The following is an 18,000-nucleotide window of genomic DNA, read 5'->3' as shown; positions in this document are numbered from 1 at the left end:
ATGCCAGACCTTAAATTGCATTCTTTTCCTTATTGCTTCCCACTTCAATTCTACCTTCACCTGCCAAACACTTGTTTTTAACACCATTTGATATCCTTCCATACTCAAGTTGTTTCTTATTTTTACAAATTTAAGATTACATGAACTTTTATGTGTCTGAATTATCTTATTTGACAACAGTCTACCTCTGATTCATTCTTTTAAACGACTGCATAATATTCCATGGTAAGAATGTACCACAATGTATTTAACCATTCCCCCATGGATGGAATCCATTTTAGTTTCAGGATTTTTGTGGGGAGCATGGCACATACAACAATATTGCAATAAAAATACTTGTACATATATTCTTATACTTTAATAATTAGTGTTTGTCTTTATTTCCGTGACACCAGAAGCCCAGGAGTAAGACTGATATACTCTACAAGACTTTTCCAATTTTTTTTTTTTTTGCCAATCTTATGTGTATTTATTGGTCTCTCCTTATGGTTTTAATTTATATTTCTGATAAGCAATGTGGTAGAACACATTTTTATACATTAATGAACATATTAGATTTATTTTGTAATATGCTTGTATCTTTTACCTGTTTTTCATTTGGGTTGTCTGTCTTACTGACTTTTAGGAGTTCTTTATATAGCTTTATAGATCCTTACTGAAAACCCTTGAGGCCAGATGTATTTCGATTTTTAACATTTTAGTAAAGTCATATATATTCTTACTTAACAGTTCCAACTGCAAAAGCCACAAAGGCCAGATATTCACTTCTTCACATGCCCTTGGCAGCTAAGAGAATGTGATCTAGGATTTACCAGTGTGGCAAGCTCCTGAAGACCATCCTCAGATTCAATGATTTGCTAGAAGGACTCAGAGAACTCAGAAAAAGTGTTATGGCTATTGTTTATTACAGTGAAAGGATACAGATTAAAATCAGCAAAAGTAAAATGTGCACAGGGAAAAATTCAGGAGAGACCAGGCACGACTTTTCAGTTGTACTCTCCCAATGGAGTTGTATGGCCAGTGCTTACTTCCCCCAACAATGATGTGTGAAAATATGTATGAAATACTGTCAACCAGGGAAGTTCACCCAAGCCTTGGTGCCCAGAGTTGTTTTTGGGGTTCAGTCAGATAGGCATGGAGCACCTGTGTGGTTGACCTTAGTTATTCAGTCTCTAGCCCATGCACAGATTAAACTAGTATCTCTCAGCCCAAGGCTCACACCACAAATCACACTGTTAGCATAAACTATCCAGTGTGGATCAAAGCCACAGTAAACAAAGACACTCTGATCAGGCAGGATACTCCAAGGGCTTACAGATTATCTCCCAAGAGCTGGTCAAGAGCCAAAGCATTCTTTGCAAAAGACCTTTTTTCGGAAAGCACAGGGTTTGAACATTGCAGACCTGCTGATTACAACCCTTTCACTGCAGTTACCACTTAGACCTAACACTTTGTCTCAAAGGAGTGATTCAAATATGCAGTGATGGAATTCATCGCCATAGTTGTGGTGGTGGGAGCAGCAGCCACAAGAAAATCCAGTTTCTAGGGGCAGCATTAGCAGCAGGGCTAACATCCAGTGTCCACTGTTCAGTAGCGGCAGCAATGGTATCCAACCAGCTAATACATATGGCATGATTTTTTTTTTTTTTTGAGACAGAGTCTCACTCTTTCACTCAGGCTGGAGTGCAAAGGCATGATCTCAGCTCACTACAACCTCCACCTCCCAGGTTCAAGTGATTCTCCTGCTAGAGCTTCCCGAGTAACTGGGATTACAGGCACCCACCATCACGCCCAGATAATTTTTCTATTTTTAGTAGAGATGGGGTTTCACCATGTTGGCCAGGCTGGTGTAGAACTCCTGACCTCAGGTGATCCACCCACCTCAGCCTCCCAAAGTGTCAGGATTACAGGCGTGAGCCACCATGCCCGGCCCTATGGCATGATTTTTGAAATATAACTGATGCCCTACTGCTTTTAATTAATATTTTATTAATTCTGCTTTTAAAAACCTTTTTAAACTTTTTATTTTGAAATAATTACAGACACACAGGGAATTGCGAGGATAGTACAGTGAGGTTCTATGTACCCTTTATCTGCTTCCCCAATGGTTACATCTGTGTAACTGCAGCACAAAATCAAAACCAAGACACTGACATTGGTACAATATGTGTATATAGTTCTATATCACCCTATCACATGTGGAAGTCTCTACAAACACCACAGCAATCAAGACACAGAACTATTTCATCACCACAAAGATTCCCCTCATACTACCCCATTATAGTCACAATCAACCCTCCTTCACCGCCCCCGTCCCTAACCCCTGGCAGCCACTAATGTGTTCTCCATCTCTATAATTTTATCATTTCAAGGGGTCATGAAAATGTGATCATACAATATATCACATTTTGAGATTGGCTTTTTTCACACTCAGCATAATGCCTGTGAGATGCATCCCAGTTGTCTTGTGTATCAGAGTTTCTTGTTTTATTGTTGAGTACTATTACATGGTATAGAGGTGCTTCAACAGTTGGTTTAACCATTCACCCACTGAAAGACATCTGGGTCATTTCCAGTTTGGGGCTACCGTGAATGAAGCTGCTATACACATTTGTGTACAAGTATCTGTGTGAACCTAAGTTCCCATTTCTCTGGGATAAGTACCCAAGAGTGCAATTGTTGGAGTATATAGTAAGTGCATGTTAGTTTTACAAGAAATTACCAAACTTTCCTAGAGTGATCATACCATTTGACATTCCCACCAGCAATGTGTGAAGGATACAGTTTCTCCAAATCCTTGCTAGCATCTGCTGGTGTCAGTATATTTTGGCCATAGGTGTGTAGTAATATCTTACTGTGGTTTTAATTTGCATTTCCCTAATGGCTAATGATGTTGAACATCTTTACATGTGCTTATTTGCCATCCATATATCCTCTTTGATTAAATGCTTCTTCATGCCTTTTACCTATTTTTTAATTAAAAAAATTTTGTGGGTACATAGTAGGTATATATATTCATGGGGTACATGAGACGTTTTGATACAGGAATGCAATGTAAAATAAGCACATCATTGAGAATCCATCCCCTCAAGCATTTATCCTTTGAGTTACAAACAACCCAATTACACCATGTTACTTTAAAATGTACAATTAACTATAGTCACCCTATCGTGCTATCAAGTAGTAGGTCTTATCCATTCTTTCTAAGTATTTTGTACCCATTAACCATCCCCAACTCCTTCCCAGCCCCCCATTACCCTTAATTGCATTGTTTTCTTTCTTTTCTCTTTTACTGTTGAATATTGAGAGTTTGTGTATTTTATGTACGAGTCTTTTGTCAGATATATGGTTTGCAAATACTTTCTCCCAGTTTGCAGAGACTTTTGCAGGGGAAATTTTGAAGAAATTCAATTTATTGTTTTTTTTTTTCCTTTTATGGATTGTGGGTTTTATGTCATTTCTAAGAACTCTTCAACAAGCCCTAGTACCTCACGATTTTCTCCTACAATATCTTCTAAAAGTTTTATGGTTTTAATTTTTACATTGATGTCTGTCATCTATTTGGGTTTAAGTTTTAATGAGGTGTGAGGTTTAAGCTGAAGTTCATTTGGCAGCGGGGAGGGGGCGGGGGGGCAGGTGTCAGAGCTATGGATATCCAGTCAGGCCAGTACAGGGTGATTAAAGGGTGATCCTTCTTCCTTTGAATTGTTTTTGCACCTTTGTCGAAAATCAGCTGGCATATTTGTGAGGCAATTTCTGAGTTCTCTGTTCTATTTTGTTGTTCTGTGTCTGTTCATCTACCAAATCCTACAGTCTTGATTATAATAGTCAGTAGTCTTAAATTTGAATAGAATGATTTCTCCCACTTTATCTTTCTTTTTCAAAATTATTTTATGTATTATTCTGGTTCTTTTGTCTTTCCATATATTTTGGGATAATCTTATTTATATCTACAAAACATCTTGCAGGGATTTTGATAGGAACTGCACTTAAACTGTGTATCAATTTAGGGAAAATTAATAATCATTTTTTACGTTGATTCTTACAATCCATGAATGTGACGATATGTGCTTCTCCATTTATTTTGCTCTTCTTTAATTTCTTCACTAACATGTTGTAGTTTTTAGTATAGAAATATTGTATATGTTTTGTTAATTTACACGTATTTCACCTTTTCTTTTTTTTTGAGTCATTGTATTCTCTTTTTTTTCTTCTTTGTTTTGAGACAGGGCCTTGTTCTGTTGCCGAGGCTGGAGTGCAATGGTGCGATCATGGCTCACTGCAGCCTTCAACTCTTGGGCTCAAGTGATCCTCCCACTTCAGCCTCCCAAGTAGCTGGGACCACAGGTGCGTGACACCATGCCCAGTTAATTATTTGAATTTTTGTAGAGATGTAGTCTCCCTGTGTTGCCTAGGCTGGTTTCGAACTCCTGAGCTGAAGTGATTGCTCCCACCTCAGCCTCCCAAAGTGCTGGGATTACAAGTGTGAGCCACTGTGCCCAGCCCAGTATTCTATTTTTAATTTCCAGATGCTCATTGCTAGGATATAGAAATAAAATTGATATTGGTAAGTTGATGTTGTACCCTGTGACCTGCTAAACTCACTTATTAGTTCTAGGGGATTTTATTTTTTTGTAGATTTTTGGGAATCTCTACATACACTATCATGACGGAAATAGTGAGTTTTATTTCTTCCTTTCTGATCTGTATTGCTTTTCTTTCTTTACTGAGCTGGCTAGAATTTCCATTATTATTTTGCTTTTTGTTGTGCTTTGTTTTTTAAGCAGCATGCTTAGATTTACTTTTAATTTTTAATTTTTATGGATACATATTTGTTGTATATATTCATGGGTTACATGTGATACTTTGATACATGTATATGATGTATAATGATCTCATCAGGGTATGATCTTGTATAATGATCTCATCAACTGAGATATCCATCACCTCAAACATTTATCATTTCTTTGTATTAGGAACGTTCCAAATCCACTCCCCTAGTTATTTTGAAATATACAATAAATGATTGTTAACTATAGTTGCTGTATTGTGCTACTGACTACTAGGTCTTATTCCTACTATCTAACTGTATTTTTGTACCCCTTAAACAACCCTTCTTTAGGCTCCCCACCCCCCACCCTTCTCAGCCTCTGATAATCATCACTCTACTCTCTACTTCCATGAAATCAAATTTTCTTTAGCTCCTGCATATAAGTGAGAATACGTAATATTTGTCGTTCTGTGTCTAGCTTATTTCACTTAATATAATGTCCTCCAGTTCCATCCATGTTGCTGCAAATGACAGGATCTCCTTATTTTTATGGCTGAATAATATTTCATTGTGCATATATGCCATATTTTCTTTATCCATTCATCCACTGATGGACACTTAGGTTGATTCCCTATCTCAGCATTGTGAATAGAGCTACAACAAACACAAGAATCCAGCTATCTCTTTGATATATTGATTTTTCTTTCTTTTGGACCTATCTCTCACCATATATAAAAATCAAATCAGAATGGGTTAAAGACTTAAATATAAGACCTATAACTTTTAAAGTACTGGAAGAAAACATTAGGGAAGTGCCCCAGGATTGGTTTGGGCAAAGATTTTTTTAGAAAGACCTCAAAAGCACCTCAAACAAAGAAAAAATGAACAAATGGGATCACATCAAGCTAAAAAGCTTCTGCACAGCAAAGGAAACAATCAACAAAGTGAAGAGAAAACCTACAGAATGGGAGAAAATATTTGCAAACTATTCAACTGACAAGAAATTTAATAACCAGAATATATAAGGAACTCCAATAACTCAATAGAAACACACACACGCACAAACACACCCCAAATACTCCAATTTAAAAATGGGCAAATGACCTGAATAGATAATTCTCAAAAGGCATACAAATGACCAAGGGAATATATTTTTTAAATGCTCAGCATCACTAGTCATTAGAGAAATACAAATCAAAACCACAAAGAGATATAATCTCACTCCAGTTAATAATGGCTATTACCAAAAAGACAAAAAATAATGGATGTTGGCAAGGATGTGGAGAAAGAGGAACACTCATACAGTTTTGGGGGAATGCAAATTAATACAGCCACTTTAGAAACAATATAGAGGTTCCTCAAAAACTAAAAACAGAACTTTCATATGATCCAGCAACCCAGTACTATTTTGATAGCAGTGGTGAGTGCAGATACACTTACCTTGTTCCTGATGGCAAGGAGAAATTCAGTCTCTCACCATTAAGTCTGATGCCAGGTGAAGGTTTAGTGCATATCTTAAAAAATCAAATTGAGGAAGTTACTCTCTATTAGTGGGTTGCTGACCGTTTTTAGCAAAAATGAACTGTTGGATTTTCTAAAATGCTTTTTCTTTGTCAATCAATATGATATGGCTTTTATTCTTTAGCCTGTTGATATAGTGGATTACATTGCTGGATTTATGGATGCTGAACCGTACATGGAATAAATTCCAGTTGGTCATGGTGTATAACGTTTTCTACAACACTGGATTTGATTTACTAACATTCTGTTGAAGACTTTTGCATCTATGTTCGTGAGACATATTAATGTGTAAGTTACTTTCGTGTACTTTGGTTTCGGGATGAGGGTAAGACTGACTTCATAGAATTAATGGAAGTTGTTTCCTCTTGTTTTCTGGATGCGATTGTGTAGAAATGCTGTTCATCCTTCTTTGAACAATTGTTAGAATTCTTAATTTCTTTTATAAGAACTTCCTTTGGCCATTATTTTAGGATAGGTAGGCTAGAAACAAATTCTTAGTTTTCCTTCTTCTGGAAATGTCTTGATTTACTCTTCATTACTAAAGGGTATTTTATTTTCACTGGGTATTTAATTCCAGGTTGATGAGTCTTTTCTTGCAGCACTTGAAAAATATTGTGGCCTCTATGGTATCTAATGAGAGAGCTTCTGTCTGTCATTGCTTTGGTATTCTCTACAGGTAAGGTGTCATTTTGCTCTGGTGGGTTTCAAGATTTTTTGTTCTGTCTTAAGCTTTCAGAAGTTTGAAAATGGTTTCTTTGACTGTATCTTCTTGGGGGGTTGCTCAGCTTCTTGAATCACTGAATCTGTGGGATTGTCTCCTCCACCCCCAAATTGGGGACTTTTTCAGCCATTGTATCTCTCAACACTTTTTCAGTCCCTCTTCTCTTTCTCCTGTGATTACAATGACACATATTTAAATCTTTTGTAATAGTCCAACAAGTGCCTAAGGCTCTGTTTTTTGTTGTTGTTGTTTTGTTTTTCAGTATATTTTTCTCTTATCATTCAGACTGAATAATTTCTATTGTTCTATCTTCAAGTTCCCTGATTAATTCTTATTTTTATTTTGCTGTTGAGTTCATCTACTGAGGTTTGTTTTTTAAAGTCCATGTATTAAAATTTTCAGTTTTAAAATTTCCTATTAATTTTTTTTATATCTCTGATTTCTTTTAGAGATTTCCAATTTCTTTGCTAAGACATCCTTTTTTTCATTTGTTCTAAGCATGTTCACAATTGCCCACTGAAACATTTTTAGGATGGCTGTTTAAAAATCTTTGTCAGATGATTCTAATAACTGTGCCATCTTGATGTTGATGTGTGTTGACCGTCTTTTGTCACTCAAGTTGTGATTATTACAGTTCTCACTATGACAAGTGATTTTCAGTTGAATCCTGGATATTTTTGCATATTATGTTATGAAGATCTGGATCTTATTTATATCTTCTGTTTTACCACATGTAGGTGGAAGTCCAGGTTCCACACTCAGATTCCACTGATACCTGGGGTTGAGGAGCTTCCTGTCACCATGGGCTAAGTGACAGTTCCAGCTTTTACCAGTACCACTCTGCTTGGGAGAGACTGGGTGCCCAATTACTTCTCTCCAAATGGCCTCCATTGAGACCACTGATAGACAGGTATCATTGTTACTGTTGGGTGGTGATAAAAACCTGACTCTTCATTAGGCTTCCTCTTGATACCACACCATTTGTTAGGGGAGAGGCACCTCATTATCACTCATTAGGGGTGGAAATCTAGGCTCCCCACATGGTCTCTACTAACTGAGGGGACTAGGATGTTCCCACTTCCCGTTCATCTTACCACTCTATAAGGGAACTAGAGGTCTTATTACAGGCTGGCAAGGGTGGAAGTCTCTCTAGTTGGCCTTTGCTAGCAGGGGTAGAGGTATAGCCGCCTCTGGTATTTAGCTACAGTACAGCAGTCACTGTTTAAAAAATTTTGTCAGCCAGGCGCGGTGGCTCACACCTGTAATCCCAGCACTTTGGGAGGCTGAGGCGGGCGGATCACCTGAGGTCACGAGTTCGAGACCAGCCTGGACAACATGGCAAAGCCCCGTCTCTACTAAAAATACAAAAATTAGCTGGGCATGGTGGCGCACGCAATTTCAGCTACTCAGGAGGCTGAGGCAGGAGAATCGCTTGAACCCAGGAGGCAGAGGTTGAAGTGAGCCAAGATCGTGCCACTGCACTCCAGCCTGGACAACAAGAGTGAGACTCTGTCTCAAAAATATAAATAAATAAAAAAAATTGCCTTGCTAAGCTGTCTGTTCTTTAGATGAAGAAAGAGTGGATTTACATTGAGGCTTTTTTTTTGTCTGTGCCTTTTGGTGTTTCCAGTTTGCCAGTTTCTCTAGCATCTGGTCTAGGATGTATGCAGCAAAAAGAAAACACAGGGAACTTACCTCCATGTTGATTCCTTGGTTCCAAGTTCCCTAGAGAATATATCATCTTCTTTTCAACTTTCTGGATCTTCTTATGTTTTGTTTATATATTTTTTCCAGAGATGAATAGGGAAAATACATCTACCCTGTTTACTACTTCTTTCTGGAAGTCCTCAATTCTAGTATTTTATTTTTTAAAAAATCTATTGTGATTTCTTAATGTACAATCACACTATAAGAAAAAGAAATAATTTGATCACTTCTTTTACAATATGAATAGCACTTATTTGGTGGTCTTCTCTTACGTGAGTTGCTAAAACATCAAGAGCAATATTGAGTAATAATCTAAGTAAGTAACATCCCTTTCTTTTTCCTGAAGTGACTTTACCATTTTTAAGTAGTTTTTAAAAATCATATTTAATAGCTTCTTTCTCTCCCTATTTTACTTTGGGTTATTCATAATGCCTCTCTCTGCCTTATTCCCCAGTCAAACCCATCACCTATTCCTGTTACCATTTTAAGTACATTTTTATTCCATTCTATTACCTTTTTCTCTCTTTTCCACCATCTTGTTAGATGGGAGCATGAAGAGTGGGAGAAATTAGAAAGAAGGTCAAGTAGGAAAGAAAGGAATTGAGGAGGAAGAGAGGGAAGAAGAAAAGAAGAAAGAATATAACAGGAATAAGAAAAGATGAATGAAAATAGCAGCTGGAAGTAAATGGAATTAGGAAGATAAGGAAAAATAAGATAATGGAGAAAGAACGGATACTAAGTTGAAGTAGAAAAAACAAGAGGAGGCCAGGTGCAGTGGTTCATGCCTGTAATCCCAGCACTTTGGGAGGCTGAGGCAGGTAGATCACCTGAGGTCCGGAGTTCGAGACCAGCCTGGCCAACATGGTGAAACCCCGTCTCTACTGAAAATACAAAAAATTAGCTGGGCGTGGTGGCAAGTGCCTGTAATCCCAGCTACTCAGGAGGCTGAGGCAGGAAAATCGCTTCTACCCAGGAGGCAGAGGTTGCAGTGAGCCAAGATCTCACCATTGCACTCCAGCCTGGGCAACGAGAGCGAAATTCCATCTCAAAAAAAAAAAAAAAAAGGAAAGAAAAAGAAAAAGCAAGAGGAAAGAGAAGAGGACGTAAGGTAGAAGAGCGTGAGAGGGAAGCAGGAGTAGATAGAGCGGTGGTATGGACAAAATGTTTGTGGCCCCACCAAATTCAGATGTTGAAACCTAAATCCTCAGTGTGACTGTATTGGAGATGGGGATTTTGGGAGGTAATTAGGTCATATGGGTAGAGCCCTCATAATGAGATTAATGACCTTATAAGAAGAGAAGGGAGAAAGCTTGCTTCCTCGGTCTGCTCTCCACCTTGTGAGGACACAACAAGAAGATGGCTATCTGCAAACCAGGAAAAAGAGAGCCCTCAACAGACAGCAGATCTGCCAGTGCCTTTGTCTTGGACTTCCCAGCCTCCAGAATGGTGAGAAGTGTATTTCTATTGTTTAAGCCATTCAGTCTATGGTAGTCAGTTACAGCAGCCTGAACTGACTAAGACAAGAGGTTAAGGAGCGATAAGGAGGGATGAAAAATAAACAAGGAAAGGGGTAAAAAAGAGGAAGGAAGGAGTAGAGGAAATAACCAGGGAGAAAAGAGAAGTGTTTGAAGTAAGAGGGACAGGGACAGGAAGATGAAGAAATGAAGTAGAATCACACCTCACCAATGACAGTGTTTTCATTCTGCAGAGAAGTTGTCCTTTGCTCTCCTCAGATTCTCAGTTCCCTTTATGCTGGTACCCACCAAAATGCCAGAGGTCATTTCTCACATCTCACTCTGGCCTTCAGGTAAGACCACCGTGGTTTTCTACTATAAGAGCCACATATCCCATGTTTTGAGTAGATAAATTTGTTTGAGATACTCAGTGTTTATCACCCACTTTCTGTTGATGATTGTTCTGCAGATATGGGTATTATCTGACAAACTCCGGTATGCAGGAAATGTAAGTTATTTTCTCTGCAACTCAATATAAATTCTATGTCAAGTTCCCATTCTACCGAGTGGTGGAAACTTAATCTCCAGCAATATGGAGTCCCCCTTTCACTCTCTGCTTTGGGGTTGTATTTAAGTTCTAGGGATGTTAAATGTGTCAAAACATCAGGATGGGTAACATATGTTGGGTATCATGTATCCATGCTGGCATACATGTCATATTTGTTCACTAATGTCTGTCCAAGCAGGTAGTTGTTGAGTGAGCTTCCTTCTTTACTGTGAAGCTGCTTTGGGTCCAACTCTCTCTTTGGGTATCATATATCACTCATATACATGGAAAACATTCTGCTCTTCCTATGATACGCTGAAGTCTATTAATCTCTGTGAGGCTGTCTTTGTCTCACATATACTCCCGTAATACCCTGAGCTGAGGGAAACCACACGAAGAGGCTCCAAATAATTATAGACACCACACAGACAATTCTATTTTGTAGTCTTGTCCTCTCTGGCCTTAGCCAGAAGGTGAGACACAAGAACACATTGCTTAAGGATCTTACAAATCTACCTGGCATTTCTTCCCATCCCTAGAATATGGGGCTTCTGGTTCCTCCTTTTTAAGGAACCCACAATATCTACTGACTCTTTGCTTCCCCATGCCTTTCTTCCACCACAGAATCAATGTGAGGCTGGAGGCACCAACAACCAGAAAAAAAAAACCTGGACAAACTAAAAATCAATTACTTTTTTGGACCTGTCAGAGAAATGTAATTTCAGGGCAAATCATCACCCTAAAATCTTGATGGATAGGCAAATCTGGAGTCACATATGCATAATTGGAACATCAGATGGAGAAGAGAAAGAGAATAGAGCAGAAGAAATATCAAGTAATAATGGCAAAGAATTTTCCAAAATTAATGACAGACACCAAATTACAGATCCAGGAAGCTCAAAGAACACCAAATATCTTACTTATAATAGAACAAGAATAATAATTATAGCAGCTTTAATCAGAAACCATGCAAGCAACAAGAGTAAAGTGAAATATTTAAAGTGTTAAAAGAAAAATGACTACCACCCTAGATTTCTACATATAGAAAAAGATCTTTCAAAAGTAAAGGAGAAGAAAAAAAGTAAAGGAGAAATAAAGACATTCTCAGATGAACAAAAATAGAATGAATTGATCACCAACAGACCTGCCCTGTAAGAAATATTAGAAGATTTTCTTCAGGCAGAAAGAAAATGATACAGGGCAGAAACTTGGAAGTACATAAAGAAAGGGAGAGCACTGGAGAGGGAATAAATGAAGCTTTCCTTCAAAGAGGAAATCAAATCTCCAATTACAGAATATTTGAGGATGCTGTAATTAAAGGAAATTTATGTATCTTCCCATTATAAAGGCAGCTACATGCAATTAACAAGAGAAGTATCTTAAACAAAGATACAGCAAAGATGAAAATAAAAGGATGGAATAAGTTATGACATGCAAATAATAAAAAGATGATGTATTAATATCAGACATAGTACTTTAAAGCAAAATATAATAACAACAAAATCATAGCATGAGATTTTAACACCCTTAAGTAAAGGATAGAAAACCATATGAAATAATGGGTCCTTCTTGAAGCCTCTACATTGATAATATACACTGAGGCCCAAACATAAAGCAATGTGGTGCCTCAGAATAAACACTTTAGAATTTTTAAATCCCTCATCCATGTTTTCTAGACTTGAGTCAACTTGATTTTATCTTCTTTATTTATATATGTATAAGAATTTTAAAATATTTTAAAAGTATACCAAGTAAAGTGCTACACATTGTGATAAGTGCTGGAGAAATAATGATGGCAAAAATACATGTATTACCTGTTTTCAAGGATTAATGGATCTGAGTCCAGTCAGATTTCCACAATTTTAATAAAGTTGGCTGGATTTCTGGTGCCAGTTTGCATCATAAGAGCAGACAAAGTGACATCTTAGGATTATATCAAATGCATTCCTATGGCTTCAGTATGTATTTAACAATAATGAATGACATCCAAACTCTGCTTGAATGACCATCCATGATTACTACATTCATGGAGTTCATCACTGCTAACGAATTTTGACGTTAATAAGATCTGAAGCTTGGCTAAAGGCTCTTCAATGCTCTTCACACATTTTCTCACCATCGCAGCTTTCTTGGTGACTTGTAATCTCTTATAGACTTAAATAGATTACACCTTCCTTCATATTGCACAATTCCCTTCCAGTTAATTCCTCACCCCCATCACCACAGCAACTCACATTCCATTAATAAGCAGAAGGTTATCAGAAGAGACAAGGGGAGGAAGCCTGCAAGTAGAACCTAAATGCACAGCTTGGGGATGTTTGTTTGATACCGCATCAGATGACCTTACCATGTAAGCTTCTGGTATCTTGTGACATAGAATCCCTCTTTGATTTGCACTGGAAAATTTCAAGACATATCTGAATGCTCTCGACACCTGGGGTATGATTTAGTGCCATATGTGTCCTCGATGTTCAGCATCAATATAAACCTCATAAACCACTTAATTTGGCAATCATGGAACATTAACAACAATTAAAACAGATATGTAGCTGGACTCAGAAAAGTCATATGAGTTCAACTGCATAGTATGACATTTCCTGATTTCATTTTATAAAAGAAAAATCATCTGAAAAACATTGGGAATATGGTCCATACCAAGTCTAACATCACGCACATACATGCACAGTTGTAATTAATATACTACATCTGAGATTCTTTTTGTATGTAATGTTTTATCACAATTATCTTGGCATAACATTTTCTATGACATTAAAAAGTCTTTGCAAAATTCTTTATGATAACGTGTAATATCCCATCATATGAACTTACCTACTTGACTAAATAACAAAAATCTTGTTTCCATTTATTTTTGTTCACTAGATTATCATTGTGGTGATTTTCCCCCAACAAACCTCTGTGCATACCTCCAATTATTTCCTTATGGTATATTATTAGAAATGGAATTACTAGTTCAAAGGGGTATGAACTATTTTAAGGCCGTTATTCAATAATACCAAAATGCTTTCCAGAAAGGTTTTTGTCAACACTAGCAATGCAGAAGACTTCTCACATGCCCTTAATAGTGCTGAACATTTGCTTTAAAAATATCTTTGCCATTTTTATAGACAAAATGACATTTAATTGATTCAAACTGTATTTATTATTATTATTAACGATGGGAAGATACTCTCGGTGTTTCTTAATGATTTGTATTTTGCTGTGAGAGTTCTTTGTACATTAAGGTTATTAACCTTGTATCTGTCACACTTGTTGCAAATGCTTTTTTTGGTTGGTGTCTTGCCTCTTAGTCTTATTTACGAATTCTTGATCTAGGAAAAAATGCAATCTATGACTTTCTTTTCCACCATCATTTTCTCCATTAAAAAAAAAATGTTGAGGATGTCCTTTGCTATTGAAAAGCCAAACAAATATTCCTTTTACTAGAAAACGATTCAGAAACGTATATTTAGAGCCTAAAAAATATCTATACTTTCTTAGTAATTTACCTTTGAAGACTATGCTTTAAATTTGGAGTGATAAAAAACCCGATTTAGATGTTTTTAATGGCAGAAGCATGCATCTATTGTAATATTAAATGAGAAAAGGTAATATAAATTTAGCAGGTTATTGAATGGAACTTTCACACTTTCCTCAGAATTTTGGTTAAAGCCATATAGCCTTTAAAAAAAAGAAAAAGAAAAAGGTACCCAGTGCCTCCACATTCGAAAAAGAACATCCCAGGAGATCTGAACACAATCCTACAGGCGTTACATGGGGAGAGCATACTAGTCATGCTACTGGTATTCATTCCATTCCTTTTCAGCCCATATGTTCATAGAAAGCTAGAAAGAATTCGATAAGAATTTACAGTGTTGTGAGTCCTTGGCTTGGGGAAGAGTGTTTTCCTTTTTCTTGAGGAAAGAGAGGGGCATGCAACTCCCTCACCAAAGCCATGTGAGGAGGGATCCAAAGGAATCACTTACACAGATTGGGGGAGTCTGCATGGGATAAGAACAGAGTGGAGTATCACATTTTGCATATTCAACAGTTTCTCTCCAGGTTGAAATTTCTCATGATTACTCAGGTTTGATTTGTTCCTGAAGGCTTTTTTCCACTGACTGCATTTCTATGGCTTCAGTATGTATTTAACAATAATGAATGGCATTTGAACTCTGGTTGAAAGACCATCCACAAAGTCAAGTGAATGTGAAAAGAAAAAAAAAAAAAGAAAGAAAGACCATCCATGATCACTACATTCACAGAGTTTCTCTCTGCTAATGAATTATCTGATGTTAATAAGATCTGAAGCTTGGCCAAAGGCTCTTCAATGGTCTTCACACGTTTTCTCACCATCATGGCCTTTTCTTGATGATTTATAGTCTCTGAAATTGGTCTGAAGCTATGGTCATGTGACCCACACTATGGGTGTGGGTGTGGGCTTGTCCTATGTATGGTTTCATCCTCCTGTAGAATGTCTGAGATTAGAGCAAAATTACTCTAACACTTACTATAGTCTTGGAAGCCCCCTGGCTGGGAACCAATCCTGTGAATATCTACCCCAAGCCTTAAACATCTATCCTTTGAAAGAAGGTTAATCTCCTTTTCTAACTTGTCTTTATGCTCAGAAGTTCCTTGTGGTTAGAGTCATGAGGAGTTATCCTTGTAATATATGGCCACATTCCCCTGTGACCCAAATTGTTCCTCAAATCCCTGATTTTGAATACATTTCTTATTCTCAGGCTCTTCTCATTTGATAAAAAAAATTATAACTGTCACTCATTCGTGATACTTGGCAGTAGTGAGAAGGTCAAACAACTGTAAAAGAAAAGAAAATAATTATCTAACAGGTCTCCACCATATAACTTCCTAAGAGCCAAGCTGGAGACAGGATTTTGCCCTCCAACCTGACAAAAAACACTTAAAAATTGACAGAAAATATGAAATAATGGTTTTTCAAGACACTGAACATTAGGCAATGAAGAACAGTAATCCCTGAGAGATGAGGAAAAAAGAAGTGAGCACTTACTGCTTGAGAGGTTCCAGTTTGTGGAGCAACAAGGGAGAATGTAGTCAGAATCCAGGGGATTCCCTGAATTGGAGTGGCAGAGATGAGAGACCAGAAAGACCAAGGTAGCTAGAGTTCACAGAGCAGAGTACCCAAAAAGAGAGAGTTACACAGGGAGAACACTGGAGATCTTTGAAGGATTGCCATTAAGTATTCGGCAGAGTACTGATCAGTGAATTCATAAAAGGAAATTGCCTGAGGCTGGGGAAAGAATCACCTGAAAAGATTAAAGGGAACAAGTGCCAGAAGCTCCAACAGGTCTGGGGACCATGCTGTTCTCACCAGCTAAAGTGGAAAACTTCCTAATTCATGTGGCATGGGATACTCAGATGGGTCTTGCCTCATCAGTCAGGGATAATTAGCTTTATGCAAAAAACTGCTGTGGTCCTGCCTAACAAATCATAAAAGCAAGACTCAAAAAGATCTAACTGTTTCCAAAGAAGTGCATTTCAGAACAAAGCTCAGGTAGCTTTGTAGGAATATAAAAATATCTAGCACCAAAAGAAAAAATTTCACCAAAATTTAGCGAAAGGTAAAATTCACATTGCCTGGCATCGAATTAAAAAAAACCAGGCATACCAAGAAGCAGAAAAATAGGACCCATCTGGAGGAGAAAAATCAATCAATCCAAACTTACCCAGAAGTTACATATTTAATAGATGTTATAATTAGCAGATAAGCACATTAAAAGCCATTATAACTATTTCCATGTGTCCAAAAACTTAGAGGAAAGAATGGTCATGTTAAGTAAAAACATAAGATCTATTTAATAAGGTCCAAGTCATACATTTAGATATAAAAACTATAATATTTGAGAAGAAAAAAATGCTAGATGATGTTAATTACTAAAGATTAGTGAACTTGAAGACATAATAGAAAAGATTCTAAATGAAATAAAATACATTTTAAAAGACAACAGAGCATAAGTCCCTTTGTTCATGCTGTTTCCTCTTCTGGAAACACTTTTACCCCATCCCATCCACAGATCCTTCAACCAATCAATTCTGAATCTGTCTTCTGGTTTCATCGCCATCATTACTTCCTCCCTGCTTTTACTTCCCTGATTAGGTAAAGCCCTCTTTTAACCTATTCACGGAACCATGTACTTCCCCTCCATAGCACTTACCAGAGTGACAACTTCACAAATATTTGACTCTGCGATTACTGTCTTCTTCACAAGACAGTAGTTTCATGAGGGCAGAGACAATATGTCTATTTTTGCTTACCATGATATCCTCCAGCATCTCAAACTCTGCCAGTCATATCCCATCTGTATCTAGCACCTTTGTGATTTCCATCTATTAATTATACTCCCTCTCCCAAATCTTCAACCTCTCCTTCTCTACTGGTGATACCCTACCAACATCCCCTTTTCCTTACTAAGAAACTGTTTTTTCTTACATGTTCTCTCAGCTACAGATAGTGGTGGCTATGTGTCACAGTTCTTTCCCATGGGATGTATTTGGCAGTCACTGGATAGGATTTTTGGGAAAGCTCTGTATAAGGAGACTAATTCCACTGACAAGGTATTTTTGCCCTCTCCTCTTCCTCATTCTTTCTACCTGAAACATAGAAATGATGGCCAGAGTTGCAGCAGGCATCCTTCAACCAGAAGGCACCTGGAAGATGAGAGCTATATACCAAGGACCATGGAACAAAAAAATATATAAGGGGACTGAGACATTGATAAAATTGTGGAGGTCCTGGGCTTGTTTCAGGTAAGGAAAAGATATCCCCTAATTATTTTAAGCAACTCATTTTTAGGTCTTTGTTACTCATATCCAAATGATATTCCAAATACCCATCCTAAAACATGACATGTCCCTACCCCAACTTCTCTCTCTCTCTCTCTCTCTCTCTCACACACACACACACAGTCTAACACACTATGTCATTCACACGACTCTCTCTGACTCATGATCATGACTATGACTTATATAGTATGATCTCCACATATTGTCCCAGTTCTCCAAACTATCATATTCACACTTTACTCAATCCTGCTGATACAGTTTGGCTCTGTGTCCCCACCCAAATCCCATCTCGAATTGTAATCCTCATAATCCCCACATGTCAAGGGAGGGACCGGGTGGGAGGTGATTGGATCATGGAGTCATTTTCCCTTATCCTGCTCTCGTGATAGTGAGTGAGTTCTCATGAGATCTGATGGTTTTATAAGGCAGTTTTCCCTACTCTTGCTCACTCTCTCTCACC

General features: G+C 37.5%; 1 protein-coding gene across 2 annotated transcripts in view; it reads right to left on the bottom strand.

The window, feature by feature from the left end:
• The window catches only part of MAGED1 (MAGE family member D1), a 99,439-nt gene that overhangs the window by 11,032 nt on the left and 70,407 nt on the right, over positions 1-18,000 (bottom strand). The window contains exon 2 of one of the 2 annotated variants that reach the window (XM_063635144.1): positions 6,212-6,285. The exons of the other annotated variant lie outside the window; for it this stretch is intronic. The gene's annotated coding sequence lies outside the window, so the exon portion shown is untranslated. The remainder of the gene's footprint in view (positions 1-6,211; positions 6,286-18,000) is intronic. 2 annotated transcript variants of the gene reach the window in all.

This window comes from Symphalangus syndactylus, chromosome X (genome assembly GCF_028878055.3).
Source record: "Symphalangus syndactylus isolate Jambi chromosome X, NHGRI_mSymSyn1-v2.1_pri, whole genome shotgun sequence".
NCBI lineage: Eukaryota > Metazoa > Chordata > Mammalia > Primates > Hylobatidae > Symphalangus > Symphalangus syndactylus.
The sequence above is the reverse complement of the archived record's forward strand: the minus strand, read 5'-3'. Positions and strand labels throughout refer to the sequence as shown.